The sequence below is a fragment of the Aquarana catesbeiana genome, unplaced genomic scaffold (genome assembly GCF_042186555.1).
Source record: "Aquarana catesbeiana isolate 2022-GZ unplaced genomic scaffold, ASM4218655v1 unanchor86, whole genome shotgun sequence".
Classification (NCBI taxonomy): Eukaryota; Metazoa; Chordata; class Amphibia; order Anura; family Ranidae; genus Aquarana; species Aquarana catesbeiana.
This window is the reverse complement of record NW_027362746.1, coordinates 426,859-443,897: the sequence shown is the minus strand read 5'-3', so window position 1 is coordinate 443,897 and position 17,039 is coordinate 426,859. Positions and strand designations below refer to the sequence as shown.

General features: G+C 51.3%; 9 non-coding genes across 9 annotated transcripts; all 9 read left to right on the top strand.

The window, feature by feature from the left end:
* The first annotated feature begins 3,183 nt into the window (after window positions 1-3,183).
* Window positions 3,184-3,257, top strand: TRNAN-GUU (transfer RNA asparagine (anticodon GUU)). The gene has a single exon. It is a non-coding gene; the product is annotated as a tRNA-Asn (tRNA).
* A 1,934-nt stretch (window positions 3,258-5,191) lies between these two features.
* On the top strand, window positions 5,192-5,277 carry TRNAY-GUA (transfer RNA tyrosine (anticodon GUA)). The gene is given in 2 exon segments: window positions 5,192-5,228; window positions 5,242-5,277. It is a non-coding gene; the product is annotated as a tRNA-Tyr (tRNA).
* A 147-nt stretch (window positions 5,278-5,424) lies between these two features.
* Window positions 5,425-5,498, top strand: TRNAN-GUU (transfer RNA asparagine (anticodon GUU)). Its single transcript has one exon. It is a non-coding gene; the product is annotated as a tRNA-Asn (tRNA).
* A 1,934-nt stretch (window positions 5,499-7,432) lies between these two features.
* Window positions 7,433-7,518, top strand: TRNAY-GUA (transfer RNA tyrosine (anticodon GUA)). Its single transcript is given in 2 exon segments — window positions 7,433-7,469; window positions 7,483-7,518. It is a non-coding gene; the product is annotated as a tRNA-Tyr (tRNA).
* Window positions 7,519-9,673: 2,155 nt separating this feature from the next.
* Window positions 9,674-9,759, top strand: TRNAY-GUA (transfer RNA tyrosine (anticodon GUA)). Its single transcript is given in 2 exon segments — window positions 9,674-9,710; window positions 9,724-9,759. It is a non-coding gene; the product is annotated as a tRNA-Tyr (tRNA).
* Window positions 9,760-14,155: 4,396 nt separating this feature from the next.
* TRNAY-GUA (transfer RNA tyrosine (anticodon GUA)) lies at window positions 14,156-14,241 on the top strand. The gene is given in 2 exon segments: window positions 14,156-14,192; window positions 14,206-14,241. It is a non-coding gene; the product is annotated as a tRNA-Tyr (tRNA).
* A 147-nt stretch (window positions 14,242-14,388) lies between these two features.
* On the top strand, window positions 14,389-14,462 carry TRNAN-GUU (transfer RNA asparagine (anticodon GUU)). The gene has a single exon. It is a non-coding gene; the product is annotated as a tRNA-Asn (tRNA).
* A 1,934-nt stretch (window positions 14,463-16,396) lies between these two features.
* Window positions 16,397-16,482, top strand: TRNAY-GUA (transfer RNA tyrosine (anticodon GUA)). Its single transcript is given in 2 exon segments — window positions 16,397-16,433; window positions 16,447-16,482. It is a non-coding gene; the product is annotated as a tRNA-Tyr (tRNA).
* A 147-nt stretch (window positions 16,483-16,629) lies between these two features.
* On the top strand, window positions 16,630-16,703 carry TRNAN-GUU (transfer RNA asparagine (anticodon GUU)). Its single transcript has one exon. It is a non-coding gene; the product is annotated as a tRNA-Asn (tRNA).
* Window positions 16,704-17,039: the final 336 nt, after the last annotated feature.

Below are 17,039 nucleotides of genomic sequence, written 5' to 3'. Positions count from 1 at the left end.
GGTCAACTGCTTGGAAGGCAGCTATGCTCACCACTATACCACCAACGCAAGGCTGTCCGGGGCCTGTGCCACTATCTCTATCCAATTCGTGTCACACGTGGCGCTGATAAGAACCACGCCCCAGCGCAAGGTCAACTTGCTGCCATACGAATTGACCACTAGAAAGATAAGCTCGAAACATTTCCCCGTTTGTAGAGGGAATGGAAGAGAAGCCAGTCGATATGGTAAAGGTGGGGCCGTGCAGTGCGCATGAATGCCACTGACTGGGCCAAAACGTTGCGATGCCATACGCCCAACGTGGGGCTCGAACCCACGACCCTGAGATTAAGAGTCTCATGCTCTACCGACTGAGCTAGCCGGGCTAAGACGCTGCCTCCCGTGTGGCCTCTTGCTACCAACTGACGCCAAACACTTTTTGCTAACTTTCGGCCCAATTTGTTTTGATAGACGCAATGCGCTTCCAAACACTCCTGCGCTTACTTGCTGTCAGGGAGGTACATCACCGTTGCTGCTGTGGTTTTTGGGCTCCCAACAAAACGCGGTAGGTGCTTCGATTGTGTTTTCTCGCTGTGCAAAACGTGAAGCCGAGCTTTCCCACATCACAGCTGCCAAGGCATTTGACCTTTCAGGCAGAGGCGGCATAGACCAATCCCTCAAGGCAGAAGGACTAACGCAAAGGGCAAAGCGCTGGCTTTGAATGCAAGGAGTCACGGGCTACGACCCACCGGCGGCCCCTTCGATAGCTCAGCTGGTAGAGCGGAGGACTGTAGCGTCAACGTAGTAATCCTTAGGTCGTTGGTTCGATTCCGGCTCGAAGGATGCCCTCTTTTACCCTGCCTCTCTCCCCCTTTAACTAGAAGGCACTCTAGAAATGTGCAATTGGGAAGCCTTTTAAGGAACTTTGTTTTTATTATTCATGTCTCCCTCGGCCGGTGCGCCGGCCCTCGGCGTGCAGTCTCTGTGGCACAATCGGTTAGCGCGTTCGGCTGTTAACCGAAAGGTTGGTGGTTCGAGCCCACCCAGGGACGCTCATGTTTTCTCCATTACCTCAGTGGGGCCCGAAGGCTAAAACAAAGCGTGTCCTTTGGCTCTCTTCAGGTGACCGGCAACTGAGCAGACAAACAAGCGTTCACTGGAGACCCTTGCAAATGTACTAGCCGTTTGTTGAAGAGGTTTACATAGTTGATCGAGCCACTTCTTTGGCTCAGGAAGATAACTGCAGCACTTCTAGTCACACCTTAAGACAATCACCATGTGAATGTGTCGATGTTGATTGTCCAAGAACAGGGGGAGGTGTGAAAATTGTAGAACCGCCCTGTTCAAGTTAGATGATCCCATTGTTGGTGGCAGGAAGCCTGCATAGCTATTGGTGCCTAGATCGGCGTGGCTAAAGGTGACAATTGTTGTCAAATCGCTTGGCTAGCTAGAGCGATGTTCAAAATGGGCAGTGCAGATAGTGCCGATGTACAAGCTTCCGTCCCAGTGTATTGCTGGACTTGAAGTACACAGCGATGCAATTGTTGTTAAAGATCCTCCGGAGTTTTTCTGACACTCCAGTGGCTTACGGGGGTGACTATATTTCTCCAAATGTTCTGCTTCTCCCCAGTTTGTTTTCGTGACCTTGTGGATGTTTAGCCAAGACCCAGTCTGGCTAGCCACAAGCTTTCAAAGCACACCTGAGAGGGTCTGTAGACTCTTTTTGTTGTTACCGCGTCAGCCCGATATTGCAGAGTCCTAAGAAGCCCCAGCTTGGGTTCCAGTGGGTGGTGTGAGCCAAAAAGCAGATAGCGGTGTGTGTGGGTAGGTTTCCTGTAGGCCTCCTTGCCCAAATGCACCCCTTTCCTTGCCTTGCAAGACACAGTCCAAAGCGGGTCATTTGCTATTCGATGCCTTCGTCACCGAATAGCAAATGGTGCAATATGATGCCAGCTAAGGGTGTTAGCGTTGTTGCCAGATACTTAGCAATGTTGTGTGTGACAGAGTTGATTCTCTTTGGGAATCAGTAGTCAAAATGGCTGAACCTTGGCCCTGGATAATGCTGGACCTCCTGAGCGAGTTAAAGCATAAGGCCAGAGACTTTTCGAATGCCGAAGAAAGTCTCCACAGTTGTCGCTAAGCCAGGATATCTTAGGAGCTTTCTTCAAGGACCTGGATGACTTGGGTCTTTGCTTAGGGCCGCTTTGCAAGGCCAAAAAGGGATAGGAGTGCGTTGGCCGGGAATCGAACCCGGGTCAACTGCTTGGAAGGCAGCTATGCTCACCACCATACCACCAACGCAAGGCTGTCCGGGGCCTGTGCCACTATCTCTATCCAATTCGTGTCACACGTGGCGCTGATAAGAACCACGCCCCAGCGCAAGGTCAACTTGCTGCCATACGAATTGACCACTAGAAAGATAAGCTCGAAACATTTCCCCGTTTGTAGAGGGAATGGAAGAGAAGCCAGTCGATATGGTAAAGGTGGGGCCGTGCAGTGCGCATGAATGCCACTGACTGGGCCAAAACGTTGCGATGCCATACGCCCAACGTGGGGCTCGAACCCACGACCCTGAGATTAAGAGTCTCATGCTCTACCGACTGAGCTAGCCGGGCTAAGACGCTGCCTCCCGTGTGGCCTCTTGCTACCAACTGACGCCAAACACTTTTTGCTAACTTTCGGCCCAATTTGTTTTGATAGACGCAATGCGCTTCCAAACACTCCTGCGCTTACTTGCTGTCAGGGAGGTACATCACCGTTGCTGCTGTGGTTTTTGGGCTCCCAACAAAACGCGGTAGGTGCTTCGATTGTGTTTTCTCGCTGTGCAAAACGTGAAGCCGAGCTTTCCCACATCACAGCTGCCAAGGCATTTGACCTTTCAGGCAGAGGCGGCATAGACCAATCCCTCAAGGCAGAAGGACTAACGCAAAGGGCAAAGCGCTGGCTTTGAATGCAAGGAGTCACGGGCTACGACCCACCGGCGGCCCCTTCGATAGCTCAGCTGGTAGAGCGGAGGACTGTAGCGTCAACGTAGTAATCCTTAGGTCGCTGGTTCCATTCCGGCTCGAAGGATGCCCTCTTTTACCCTGCCTCTCTCCCCCTTTAACTAGAAGGCACTCTAGAAATGTGCAATTGGGAAGCCTTTTAAGGAACTTTGTTTTTATTATTCATGTCTCCCTCGGCCGGTGCGCCGGCCCTCGGCGTGCAGTCTCTGTGGCGCAATCGGTTAGCGCGTTCGGCTGTTAACCGAAAGGTTGGTGGTTCGAGCCCACCCAGGGACGCTCATGTTTTCTCCATTACCTCAGTGGGGCCCGAAGGCTAAAACAAAGCGTGTCCTTTGGCTCTCTTCAGGTGACCGGCAACTGAGCAGACAAACAAGCGTTCACTGGAGACCCTTGCAAATGTACTAGCCGTTTGTTGAAGAGGTTTACATAGTTGATCGAGCCACTTCTTTGGCTCAGGAAGATAACTGCAGCACTTCTAGTCACACCTTAAGACAATCACCATGTGAATGTGTCGATGTTGATTGTCCAAGAACAGGGGGAGGTGTGAAAATTGTAGAACCGCCCTGTTCAAGTTAGATGATCCCATTGTTGGTGGCAGGAAGCCTGCATAGCTATTGGTGCCTAGATCGGCGTGGCTAAAGGTGACAATTGTTGTCAAATCGCTTGGCTAGCTAGAGCGATGTTCAAAATGGGCAGTGCAGATAGTGCCGATGTACAAGCTTCCGTCCCAGTGTATTGCTGGACTTGAAGTACACAGCGATGCAATTGTTGTTAAAGATCCTCCGGAGTTTTTCTGACACTCCAGTGGCTTACGGGGGTGACTATATTTCTCCAAATGTTCTGCTTCTCCCCAGTTTGTTTTCGTGACCTTGTGGATGTTTAGCCAAGACCCAGTCTGGCTAGCCACAAGCTTTCAAAGCACACCTGAGAGGGTCTGTAGACTCTTTTTGTTGTTACCGCGTCAGCCCGATATTGCAGAGTCCTAAGAAGCCCCAGCTTGGGTTCCAGTGGGTGGTGTGAGCCAAAAAGCAGATAGCGGTGTGTGTGGGTAGGTTTCCTGTAGGCCTCCTTGCCCAAATGCACCCCTTTCCTTGCCTTGCAAGACACAGTCCAAAGCGGGTCATTTGCTATTCGATGCCTTCGTCACCGAATAGCAAATGGTGCAATATGATGCCAGCTAAGGGTGTTAGCGTTGTTGCCAGATACTTAGCAATGTTGTGTGTGACAGAGTTGATTCTCTTTGGGAATCAGTAGTCAAAATGGCTGAACCTTGGCCCTGGATAATGCTGGACCTCCTGAGCGAGTTAAAGCATAAGGCCAGAGACTTTTCGAATGCCGAAGAAAGTCTCCACAGTTGTCGCTAAGCCAGGATATCTTAGGAGCTTTCTTCAAGGACCTGGATGACTTGGGTCTTTGCTTAGGGCCGCTTTGCAAGGCCAAAAAGGGATAGGAGTGCGTTGGCCGGGAATCGAACCCGGGTCAACTGCTTGGAAGGCAGCTATGCTCACCACTATACCACCAACGCAAGGCTGTCCGGGGCCTGTGCCACTATCTCTATCCAATTCGTGTCACACGTGGCGCTGATAAGAACCACGCCCCAGCGCAAGGTCAACTTGCTGCCATACGAATTGACCACTAGAAAGATAAGCTCGAAACATTTCCCCGTTTGTAGAGGGAATGGAAGAGAAGCCAGTCGATATGGTAAAGGTGGGGCCGTGCAGTGCGCATGAATGCCACTGACTGGGCCAAAACGTTGCGATGCCATACGCCCAACGTGGGGCTCGAACCCACGACCCTGAGATTAAGAGTCTCATGCTCTACCGACTGAGCTAGCCGGGCTAAGACGCTGCCTCCCGTGTGGCCTCTTGCTACCAACTGACGCCAAACACTTTTTGCTAACTTTCGGCCCAATTTGTTTTGATAGACGCAATGCGCTTCCAAACACTCCTGCGCTTACTTGCTGTCAGGGAGGTACATCACCGTTGCTGCTGTGGTTTTTGGGCTCCCAACAAAACGCGGTAGGTGCTTCGATTGTGTTTTCTCGCTGTGCAAAACGTGAAGCCGAGCTTTCCCACATCACAGCTGCCAAGGCATTTGACCTTTCAGGCAGAGGCGGCATAGACCAATCCCTCAAGGCAGAAGGACTAACGCAAAGGGCAAAGCGCTGGCTTTGAATGCAAGGAGTCACGGGCTACGACCCGCCGGCGGCCCCTTCGATAGCTCAGCTGGTAGAGCGGAGGACTGTAGCGTCAACGTAGTAATCCTTAGGTCGCTGGTTCGATTCCGGCTCGAAGGATGCCCTCTTTTACCCTGCCTCTCTCCCCCTTTAACTAGAAGGCACTCTAGAAGGCACTCTAGAAATGTGCAATTGGGAAGCCTTTTAAGGAACTTTGTTTTTATTATTCATGTCTCCCTCGGCCGGTGCGCCGGCCCTCGGCGTGCAGTCTCTGTGGCGCAATCGGTTAGCGCGTTCGGCTGTTAACCGAAAGGTTGGTGGTTCGAGCCCACCCAGGGACGCTCATGTTTTCTCCATTACCTCAGTGGGGCCCGAAGGCTAAAACAAAGCGTGTCCTTTGGCTCTCTTCAGGTGACCGGCAACTGAGCAGACAAACAAGCGTTCACTGGAGACCCTTGCAAATGTACTAGCCGTTTGTTGAAGAGGTTTACATAGTTGATCGAGCCACTTCTTTGGCTCAGGAAGATAACTGCAGCACTTCTAGTCACACCTTAAGACAATCACCATGTGAATGTGTCGATGTTGATTGTCCAAGAACAGGGGGAGGTGTGAAAATTGTAGAACCGCCCTGTTCAAGTTAGATGATCCCATTGTTGGTGGCAGGAAGCCTGCATAGCTATTGGTGCCTAGATCGGCGTGGCTAAAGGTGACAATTGTTGTCAAATCGCTTGGCTAGCTAGAGCGATGTTCAAAATGGGCAGTGCAGATAGTGCCGATGTACAAGCTTCCGTCCCAGTGTATTGCTGGACTTGAAGTACACAGCGATGCAATTGTTGTTAAAGATCCTCCGGAGTTTTTCTGACACTCCAGTGGCTTACGGGGGTGACTATATTTCTCCAAATGTTCTGCTTCTCCCCAGTTTGTTTTCGTGACCTTGTGGATGTTTAGCCAAGACCCAGTCTGGCTAGCCACAAGCTTTCAAAGCACACCTGAGAGGGTCTGTAGACTCTTTTTGTTGTTACCGCGTCAGCCCGATATTGCAGAGTCCTAAGAAGCCCCAGCTTGGGTTCCAGTGGGTGGTGTGAGCCAAAAAGCAGATAGCGGTGTGTGTGGGTAGGTTTCCTGTAGGCCTCCTTGCCCAAATGCACCCCTTTCCTTGCCTTGCAAGACACAGTCCAAAGCGGGTCATTTGCTATTCGATGCCTTCGTCACCGAATAGCAAATGGTGCAATATGATGCCAGCTAAGGGTGTTAGCGTTGTTGCCAGATACTTAGCAATGTTGTGTGTGACAGAGTTGATTCTCTTTGGGAATCAGTAGTCAAAATGGCTGAACCTTGGCCCTGGATAATGCTGGACCTCCTGAGCGAGTTAAAGCATAAGGCCAGAGACTTTTCGAATGCCGAAGAAAGTCTCCACAGTTGTCGCTAAGCCAGGATATCTTAGGAGCTTTCTTCAAGGACCTGGATGACTTGGGTCTTTGCTTAGGGCCGCTTTGCAAGGCCAAAAAGGGATAGGAGTGCGTTGGCCGGGAATCAAACCCGGGTCAACTGCTTGGAAGGCAGCTATGCTCACCACTATACCACCAACGCAAGGCTGTCCGGGGCCTGTGCCACTATCTCTATCCAATTCGTGTCACACGTGGCGCTGATAAGAACCACGCCCCAGCGCAAGGTCAACTTGCTGCCATACGAATTGACCACTAGAAAGATAAGCTCGAAACATTTCCCCGTTTGTAGAGGGAATGGAAGAGAAGCCAGTCGATATGGTAAAGGTGGGGCCGTGCAGTGCGCATGAATGCCACTGACTGGGCCAAAACGTTGCGATGCCATACGCCCAACGTGGGGCTTGAACCCACGACCCTGAGATTAAGAGTCTCATGCTCTACCGACTGAGCTAGCCGGGCTAAGACGCTGCCTCCCGTGTGGCCTCTTGCTACCAACTGACGCCAAACACTTTTTGCTAACTTTCGGCCCAATTTGTTTTGATAGACGCAATGCGCTTCCAAACACTCCTGCGCTTACTTGCTGTCAGGGAGGTACATCACCATTGCTGCTGTGGTTTTTGGGCTCCCAACAAAACGCGGTAGGTGCTTCGATTGTGTTTTCTCGCTGTGCAAAACGTGAAGCCGAGCTTTCCCACATCACAGCTGCCAAGGCATTTGACCTTTCAGGCAGAGGCGGCATAGACCAATCCCTCAAGGCAGAAGGACTAACGCAAAGGGCAAAGCGCTGGCTTTGAATGCAAGGAGTCACGGGCTACGACCCACCGGCGGCCCCTTCGATAGCTCAGCTGGTAGAGCGGAGGACTGTAGCGTCAACGTAGTAATCCTTAGGTCGCTGGTTCGATTCCGGCTCGAAGGATGCCCTCTTTGACCCTGCCTCTCTCCCCCTTTAACTAGAAGGCACTCTAGAAGGCACTCTAGAAATGTGCAATTGGGAAGCCTTTTAAGGAACTTTGTTTTTATTATTCATGTCTCCCTCGGCCGGTGCGCCGGCCCTCGGCGTGCAGTCTCTGTGGCGCAATCGGTTAGCGCATTCGGCTGTTAACCGAAAGGTTGGTGGTTCGAGCCCACCCAGGGACGCTCATGTTTTCTCCATTACCTCAGTGGGGCCCGAAGGCTAAAACAAAGCGTGTCCTTTGGCTCTCTTCAGGTGACCGGCAACTGAGCAGACAAACAAGCGTTCACTGGAGACCCTTGCAAATGTACTAGCCGTTTGTTGAAGAGGTTTACATAGTTGATCGAGCCACTTCTTTGGCTCAGGAAGATAACTGCAGCACTTCTAGTCACACCTTAAGACAATCACCATGTGAATGTGTCGATGTTGATTGTCCAAGAACAGGGGGAGGTGTGAAAATTGTAGAACCGCCCTGTTCAAGTTAGATGATCCCATTGTTGGTGGCAGGAAGCCTGCATAGCTATTGGTGCCTAGATCGGCGTGGCTAAAGGTGACAATTGTTGTCAAATCGCTTGGCTAGCTAGAGCGATGTTCAAAATGGGCAGTGCAGATAGTGCCGATGTACAAGCTTCCGTCCCAGTGTATTGCTGGACTTGAAGTACACAGCGATGCAATTGTTGTTAAAGATCCTCCGGAGTTTTTCTGACACTCCAGTGGCTTACGGGGGTGACTATATTTCTCCAAATGTTCTGCTTCTCCCCAGTTTGTTTTCGTGACCTTGTGGATGTTTAGCCAAGACCCAGTCTGGCTAGCCACAAGCTTTCAAAGCACACCTGAGAGGGTCTGTAGACTCTTTTTGTTGTTACCGCGTCAGCCCGATATTGCAGAGTCCTAAGAAGCCCCAGCTTGGGTTCCAGTGGGTGGTGTGAGCCAAAAAGCAGATAGCGGTGTGTGTGGGTAGGTTTCCTGTAGGCCTCCTTGCCCAAATGCACCCCTTTCCTTGCCTTGCAAGACACAGTCCAAAGCGGGTCATTTGCTATTCGATGCCTTCGTCACCGAATAGCAAATGGTGCAATATGATGCCAGCTAAGGGTGTTAGCGTTGTTGCCAGATACTTAGCAATGTTGTGTGTGACAGAGTTGATTCTCTTTGGGAATCAGTAGTCAAAATGGCTGAACCTTGGCCCTGGATAATGCTGGACCTCCTGAGCGAGTTAAAGCATAAGGCCAGAGACTTTTCGAATGCCGAAGAAAGTCTCCACAGTTGTCGCTAAGCCAGGATATCTTAGGAGCTTTCTTCAAGGACCTGGATGACTTGGGTCTTTGCTTAGGGCCGCTTTGCAAGGCCAAAAAGGGATAGGAGTGCGTTGGCCGGGAATCGAACCCGGGTCAACTGCTTGGAAGGCAGCTATGCTCACCACTATACCACCAACGCAAGGCTGTCCTGGGCCTGTGCCACTATCTCTATCCAATTCGTGTCACACGTGGCGCTGATAAGAACCACGCCCCAGCGCAAGGTCAACTTGCTGCCATACGAATTGACCACTAGAAAGATAAGCTCGAAACATTTCCCCGTTTGTAGAGGGAATGGAAGAGAAGCCAGTCGATATGGTAAAGGTGGGGCCGTGCAGTGCGCATGAATGCCACTGACTGGGCCAAAACGTTGCGATGCCATACGCCCAACGTGGGGCTCGAACCCACGACCCTGAGATTAAGAGTCTCATGCTCTACCGACTGAGCTAGCCGGGCTAAGACGCTGCCTCCCGTGTGGCCTCTTGCTACCAACTGACGCCAAACACTTTTTGCTAACTTTCGGCCCAATTTGTTTTGATAGACGCAATGCGCTTCCAAACACTCCTGCGCTTACTTGCTGTCAGGGAGGTACATCACCATTGCTGCTGTGGTTTTTGGGCTCCCAACAAAACGCGGTAGGTGCTTCGATTGTGTTTTCTCGCTGTGCAAAACGTGAAGCCGAGCTTTCCCACATCACAGCTGCCAAGGCATTTGACCTTTCAGGCAGAGGCGGCATAGACCAATCCCTCAAGGCAGAAGGACTAACGCAAAGGGCAAAGCGCTGGCTTTGAATGCAAGGAGTCACGGGCTACGACCCACCGGCGGCCCCTTCGATAGCTCAGCTGGTAGAGCGGAGGACTGTAGCGTCAACGTAGTAATCCTTAGGTCGCTGGTTCGATTCCGGCTCGAAGGATGCCCTCTTTTACCCTGCCTCTCTCCCCCTTTAACTAGAAGGCACTCTAGAAGGCACTCTAGAAATGTGCAATTGGGAAGCCTTTTAAGGAACTTTGTTTTTATTATTCATGTCTCCCTCGGCCGGTGCGCCGGCCCTCGGCGTGCAGTCTCTGTGGCGCAATCGGTTAGCGCATTCGGCTGTTAACCGAAAGGTTGGTGGTTTGAGCCCACCCAGGGACGCTCATGTTTTCTCCATTACCTCAGTGGGGCCCGAAGGCTAAAACAAAGCGTGTCCTTTGGCTCTCTTCAGGTGACCGGCAACTGAGCAGACAAACAAGCGTTCACTGGAGACCCTTGCAAATGTACTAGCCGTTTGTTGAAGAGGTTTACATAGTTGATCGAGCCACTTCTTTGGCTCAGGAAGATAACTGCAGCACTTCTAGTCACACCTTAAGACAATCACCATGTGAATGTGTCGATGTTGATTGTCCAAGAACAGGGGGAGGTGTGAAAATTGTAGAACCGCCCTGTTCAAGTTAGATGATCCCATTGTTGGTGGCAGGAAGCCTGCATAGCTATTGGTGCCTAGATCGGCGTGGCTAAAGGTGACAATTGTTGTCAAATCGCTTGGCTAGCTAGAGCGATGTTCAAAATGGGCAGTGCAGATAGTGCCGATGTACAAGCTTCCGTCCCAGTGTATTGCTGGACTTGAAGTACACAGCGATGCAATTGTTGTTAAAGATCCTCCGGAGTTTTTCTGACACTCCAGTGGCTTACGGGGGTGACTATATTTCTCCAAATGTTCTGCTTCTCCCCAGTTTGTTTTCGTGACCTTGTGGATGTTTAGCCAAGACCCAGTCTGGCTAGCCACAAGCTTTCAAAGCACACCTGAGAGGGTCTGTAGACTCTTTTTGTTGTTACCGCGTCAGCCCGATATTGCAGAGTCCTAAGAAGCCCCAGCTTGGGTTCCAGTGGGTGGTGTGAGCCAAAAAGCAGATAGCGGTGTGTGTGGGTAGGTTTCCTGTAGGCCTCCTTGCCCAAATGCACCCCTTTCCTTGCCTTGCAAGACACAGTCCAAAGCGGGTCATTTGCTATTCGATGCCTTCGTCACCGAATAGCAAATGGTGCAATATGATGCCAGCTAAGGGTGTTAGCGTTGTTGCCAGATACTTAGCAATGTTGTGTGTGACAGAGTTGATTCTCTTTGGGAATCAGTAGTCAAAATGGCTGAACCTTGGCCCTGGATAATGCTGGACCTCCTGAGCGAGTTAAAGCATAAGGCCAGAGACTTTTCGAATGCCGAAGAAAGTCTCCACAGTTGTCGCTAAGCCAGGATATCTTAGGAGCTTTCTTCAAGGACCTGGATGACTTGGGTCTTTGCTTAGGGCCGCTTTGCAAGGCCAAAAAGGGATAGGAGTGTGTTGGCCGGGAATCGAACCCGGGTCAACTGCTTGGAAGGCAGCTATGCTCACCACTATACCACCAACGCAAGGCTGTCCTGGGCCTGTGCCACTATCTCTATCCAATTCGTGTCACACGTGGCGCTGATAAGAACCACGCCCCAGCGCAAGGTCAACTTGCTGCCATACGAATTGACCACTAGAAAGATAAGCTCGAAACATTTCCCCGTTTGTAGAGGGAATGGAAGAGAAGCCAGTCGATATGGTAAAGGTGGGGCCGTGCAGTGCGCATGAATGCCACTGACTGGGCCAAAACGTTGTGATGCCATACGCCCAACGTGGGGCTTGAACCCACGACCCTGAGATTAAGAGTCTCATGCTCTACCGACTGAGCTAGCCAGGCTAAGACGCTGCCTCCCGTGTGGCCTCTTGCTACCAACTGACGCCAAACACTTTTTGCTAACTTTCGGCCCAATTTGTTTTGATAGACGCAATGCGCTTCCAAACACTCCTGCGCTTACTTGCTGTCAGGGAGGTACATCACCGTTGCTGCTGTGGTTTTTGGGCTCCCAACAAAACGCGGTAGCTGCTTCGATTGTGTTTTCTCGCTGTGCAAAACGTGAAGCCGAGCTTTCCCACATCACAGCTGCCAAGGCATTTGACCTTTCAGGCAGAGGCGGCATAGACCAATCCCTCAAGGCAGAAGGACTAACGCAAAGGGCAAAGCACTGGCTTTGAATGCAAGGAGTCACGGGCTACGACCCACCGGCGGCCCCTTTGATAGCTCAGCTGGTAGAGCGGAGGACTGTAGCGTCAACGTAGTAATCCTTAGGTCGCTGGTTCGATTCCGGCTCGAAGGATGCCCTCTTTTACCCTGCCTCTCTCCCCCTTTAACTAGAAGGCACTCTAGAAGGCACTCTAGAAATGTGCAATTGGGAAGCCTTTTAAGGAACTTTGTTTTTATTATTCATGTCTCCCTCGGCCGGTGCACCGGCCCTCGGCGTGCAGTCTCTGTGGCGCAATCGGTTAGCGCGTTCGGCTGTTAACCGAAAGGTTGGTGGTTTGAGCCCACCCAGGGACGCTCATGTTTTCTCCATTACCTCAGTGGGGCCCGAAGGCTAAAACAAAGCGTGTCCTTTGGCTCTCTTCAGGTGACCGGCAACTGAGCAGACAAACAAGCGTTCACTGGAGACCCTTGCAAATGTACTAGCCGTTTGTTGAAGAGGTTTACATAGTTGATCGAGCCACTTCTTTGGCTCAGGAAGATAACTGCAGCACTTCTAGTCACACCTTAAGACAATCACCATGTGAATGTGTCGATGTTGATTGTCCAAGAACAGGGGGAGGTGTGAAAATTGTAGAACCGCCCTGTTCAAGTTAGATGATCCCATTGTTGGTGGCAGGAAGCCTGCATAGCTATTGGTGCCTAGATCGGCGTGGCTAAAGGTGACAATTGTTGTCAAATCGCTTGGCTAGCTAGAGCGATGTTCAAAATGGGCAGTGCAGATAGTGCCGATGTACAAGCTTCCGTCCCAGTGTATTTCTGGACTTGAAGTACACAGCGATGCAATTGTTGTTAAAGATCCTCCGGAGTTTTTCTGACACTCCAGTGGCTTACGGGGGTGACTATATTTCTCCAAATGTTCTGCTTCTCCCCAGTTTGTTTTCGTGACCTTGTGGATGTTTAGCCAAGACCCAGTCTGGCTAGCCACAAGCTTTCAAAGCACACCTGAGAGGGTCTGTAGACTCTTTTTGTTGTTACCGCGTCAGCCCGATATTGCAGAGTCCTAAGAAGCCCCAGCTTGGGTTCCAGTGGGTGGTGTGAGCCAAAAAGCAGATAGCGGTGTGTGTGGGTAGGTTTCCTGTAGGCCTCCTTGCCCAAATGCACCCCTTTCCTTGCCTTGCAAGACACAGTCCAAAGCGGGTCATTTGCTATTCGATGCCTTCGTCACCGAATAGCAAATGGTGCAATATGATGCCAGCTAAGGGTGTTAGCGTTGTTGCCAGATACTTAGCAATGTTGTGTGTGACAGAGTTGATTCTCTTTGGGAATCAGTAGTCAAAATGGCTGAACCTTGGCCCTGGATAATGCTGGACCTCCTGAGCGAGTTAAAGCATAAGGCCAGAGACTTTTCGAATGCCGAAGAAAGTCTCCACAGTTGTCGCTAAGCCAGGATATCTTAGGAGCTTTCTTCAAGGACCTGGATGACTTGGGTCTTTGCTTAGGGCCGCTTTGCAAGGCCAAAAAGGGATAGAAGTGCGTTGGCCGGGAATCGAACCCGGGTCAACTGCTTGGAAGGCAGCTATGCTCACCACTATACCACCAACGCAAGGCTGTCTGGGGCCTGTGCCACTATCTCTATCCAATTCGTGTCACACGTGGCGCTGATAAGAACCACGCCCCAGCGCAAGGTCAACTTGCTGCCATACGAATTGACCACTAGAAAGATAAGCTCGAAACATTTCCCCGTTTGTAGAGGGAATGGAAGAGAAGCCAGTCGATATGGTAAAGGTGGGGCCGTGCAGTGCGCATGAATGCCACTGACTGGGCCAAAACGTTGCGATGCCATACGCCCAACGTGGGGCTCGAACCCACGACCCTGAGATTAAGAGTCTCATGCTCTACCGACTGAGCTAGCCGGGCTAAGACGCTGCCTCCCGTGTGGCCTCTTGCTACCAACTGACGCCAAACACTTTTTGCTAACTTTCGGCCCAATTTGTTTTGATAGACGCAATGCGCTTCCAAACACTCCTGCGCTTACTTGCTGTCAGGGAGGTACATCACCGTTGCTGCTGTGGTTTTTGGGCTCCCAACAAAACGCGGTAGGTGCTTCGATTGTGTTTTCTCGCTGTGCAAAACGTGAAGCCGAGCTTTCCCACATCACAGCTGCCAAGGCATTTGACCTTTCAGGCAGAGGCGGCATAGACCAATCCCTCAAGGCAGAAGGACTAACGCAAAGGGCAAAGCGCTGGCTTTGAATGCAAGGAGTCACGGGCTACGACCCACCGGCGGCCCCTTCGATAGCTCAGCTGGTAGAGCGGAGGACTGTAGCGTCAACGTAGTAATCCTTAGGTCGCTGGTTCGATTCCGGCTCGAAGGATGCCCTCTTTTACCCTGCCTCTCTCCCCCTTTAACTAGAAGGCACTCTAGAAGGCACTCTAGAAATGTGCAATTGGGAAGCCTTTTAAGGAACTTTGTTTTTATTATTCATGTCTCCCTCGGCCGGTGCGCCGGCCCTCGGCGTGCAGTCTCTGTGGCGCAATCGGTTAGCGCGTTCGGCTGTTAACCGAAAGGTTGGTGGTTCGAGCCCACCCAGGGACGCTCATGTTTTCTCCATTACCTCAGTGGGGCCCGAAGGCTAAAACAAAGCGTGTCCTTTGGCTCTCTTCAGGTGACCGGCAACTGAGCAGACAAACAAGTGTTCACTGGAGACCCTTGCAAATGTACTAGCCGTTTGTTGAAGAGGTTTACATAGTTGATCGAGCCACTTCTTTGGCTCAGGAAGATAACTGCAGCACTTCTAGTCACACCTTAAGACAATCACCATGTGAATGTGTCGATGTTGATTGTCCAAGAACAGGGGGAGGTGTGAAAATTGTAGAACCGCCCTGTTCAAGTTAGATGATCCCATTGTTGGTGGCAGGAAGCCTGCATAGCTATTGGTGCCTAGATCGGCGTGGCTAAAGGTGACAATTGTTGTCAAATCGCTTGGCTAGCTAGAGCGATGTTCAAAATGGGCAGTGCAGATAGTGCCGATGTACAAGCTTCCGTCCCAGTGTATTTCTGGACTTGAAGTACACAGCGATGCAATTGTTGTTAAAGATCCTCCGGAGTTTTTCTGACACTCCAGTGGCTTACGGGGGTGACTATATTTCTCCAAATGTTCTGCTTCTCCCCAGTTTGTTTTCGTGACCTTGTGGATGTTTAGCCAAGACCCAGTCTGGCTAGCCACAAGCTTTCAAAGCACACCTGAGAGGGTCTGTAGACTCTTTTTGTTGTTACCGCGTCAGCCCGATATTGCAGAGTCCTAAGAAGCCCCAGCTTGGGTTCCAGTGGGTGGTGTGAGCCAAAAAGCAGATAGCGGTGTGTGTGGGTAGGTTTCCTGTAGGCCTCCTTGCCCAAATGCACCCCTTTCCTTGCCTTGCAAGACACAGTCCAAAGCGGGTCATTTGCTATTCGATGCCTTCGTCACCGAATAGCAAATGGTGCAATATGATGCCAGCTAAGGGTGTTAGCGTTGTTGCCAGATACTTAGCAATGTTGTGTGTGACAGAGTTGATTCTCTTTGGGAATCAGTAGTCAAAATGGCTGAACCTTGGCCCTGGATAATGCTGGACCTCCTGAGCGAGTTAAAGCATAAGGCCAGAGACTTTTCGAATGCCGAAGAAAGTCTCCACAGTTGTCGCTAAGCCAGGATATCTTAGGAGCTTTCTTCAAGGACCTGGATGACTTGGGTCTTTGCTTAGGGCCGCTTTGCAAGGCCAAAAAGGGATAGGAGTGCGTTGGCCGGGAATCGAACCCGGGTCAACTGCTTGGAAGGCAGCTATGCTCACCACTATACCACCAACGCAAGGCTGTCCGGGGCCTGTGCCACTATCTCTATCCAATTCGTGTCACACGTGGCGCTGATAAGAACCACGCCCCAGCGCAAGGTCAACTTGCTGCCATACGAATTGACCACTAGAAAGATAAGCTCGAAACATTTCCCCGTTTGTAGAGGGAATGGAAGAGAAGCCAGTCGATATGGTAAAGGTGGGGCCGTGCAGTGCGCATGAATGCCACTGACTGGGCCAAAACGTTGCGATGCCATACGCCCAACGTGGGGCTCGAACCCACGACCCTGAGATTAAGAGTCTCATGCTCTACCGACTGAGCTAGCCGGGCTAAGACGCTGCCTCCCGTGTGGCCTCTTGCTACCAACTGACGCCAAACACTTTTTGCTAACTTTCGGCCCAATTTGTTTTGATAGACGCAATGCGCTTCCAAACACTCCTGCGCTTACTTGCTGTCAGGGAGGTACATCACCGTTGCTGCTGTGGTTTTTGGGCTCCCAACAAAACGCGGTAGGTGCTTCGATTGTGTTTTCTCGCTGTGCAAAACGTGAAGCCGAGCTTTCCCACATCACAGCTGCCAAGGCATTTGACCTTTCAGGCAGAGGCGGCATAGACCAATCCCTCAAGGCAGAAGGACTAACGCAAAGGGCAAAGCGCTGGCTTTGAATGCAAGGAGTCACGGGCTACGACCCACCGGCGGCTCCTTCGATAGCTCAGCTGGTAGAGCGGAGGACTGTAGCGTCAACGTAGTAATCCTTAGGTCGCTGGTTCGATTCCGGCTCGAAGGATGCCCTCTTTTACCCTGCCTCTCTCCCCCTTTAACTAGAAGGCACTCTAGAAGGCACTCTAGAAATGTGCAATTGGGAAGCCTTTTAAGGAACTTTGTTTTTATTATTCATGTCTCCCTCGGCCGGTGCGCCGGCCCTCGGCGTGCAGTCTCTGTGGCGCAATCGGTTAGCGCGTTCGGCTGTTAACCGAAAGGTTGGTGGTTCGAGCCCACCCAGGGACGCTCATGTTTTCTCCATTACCTCAGTGGGGCCCGAAGGCTAAAACAAAGCGTGTCCTTTGGCTCTCTTCAGGTGACCGGCAACTGAGCAGACAAACAAGCGTTCACTGGAGACCCTTGCAAATGTACTAGCCGTTTGTTGAAGAGGTTTACATAGTTGATCGAGCCACTTCTTTGGCTCAGGAAGATAACTGCAGCACTTCTAGTCACACCTTAAGACAATCACCATGTGAATGTGTCGATGTTGATTGTCCAAGAACAGGGGGAGGTGTGAAAATTGTAGAACCGCCCTGTTCAAGTTAGATGATCCCATTGTTGGTGGCAGGAAGCCTGCATAGC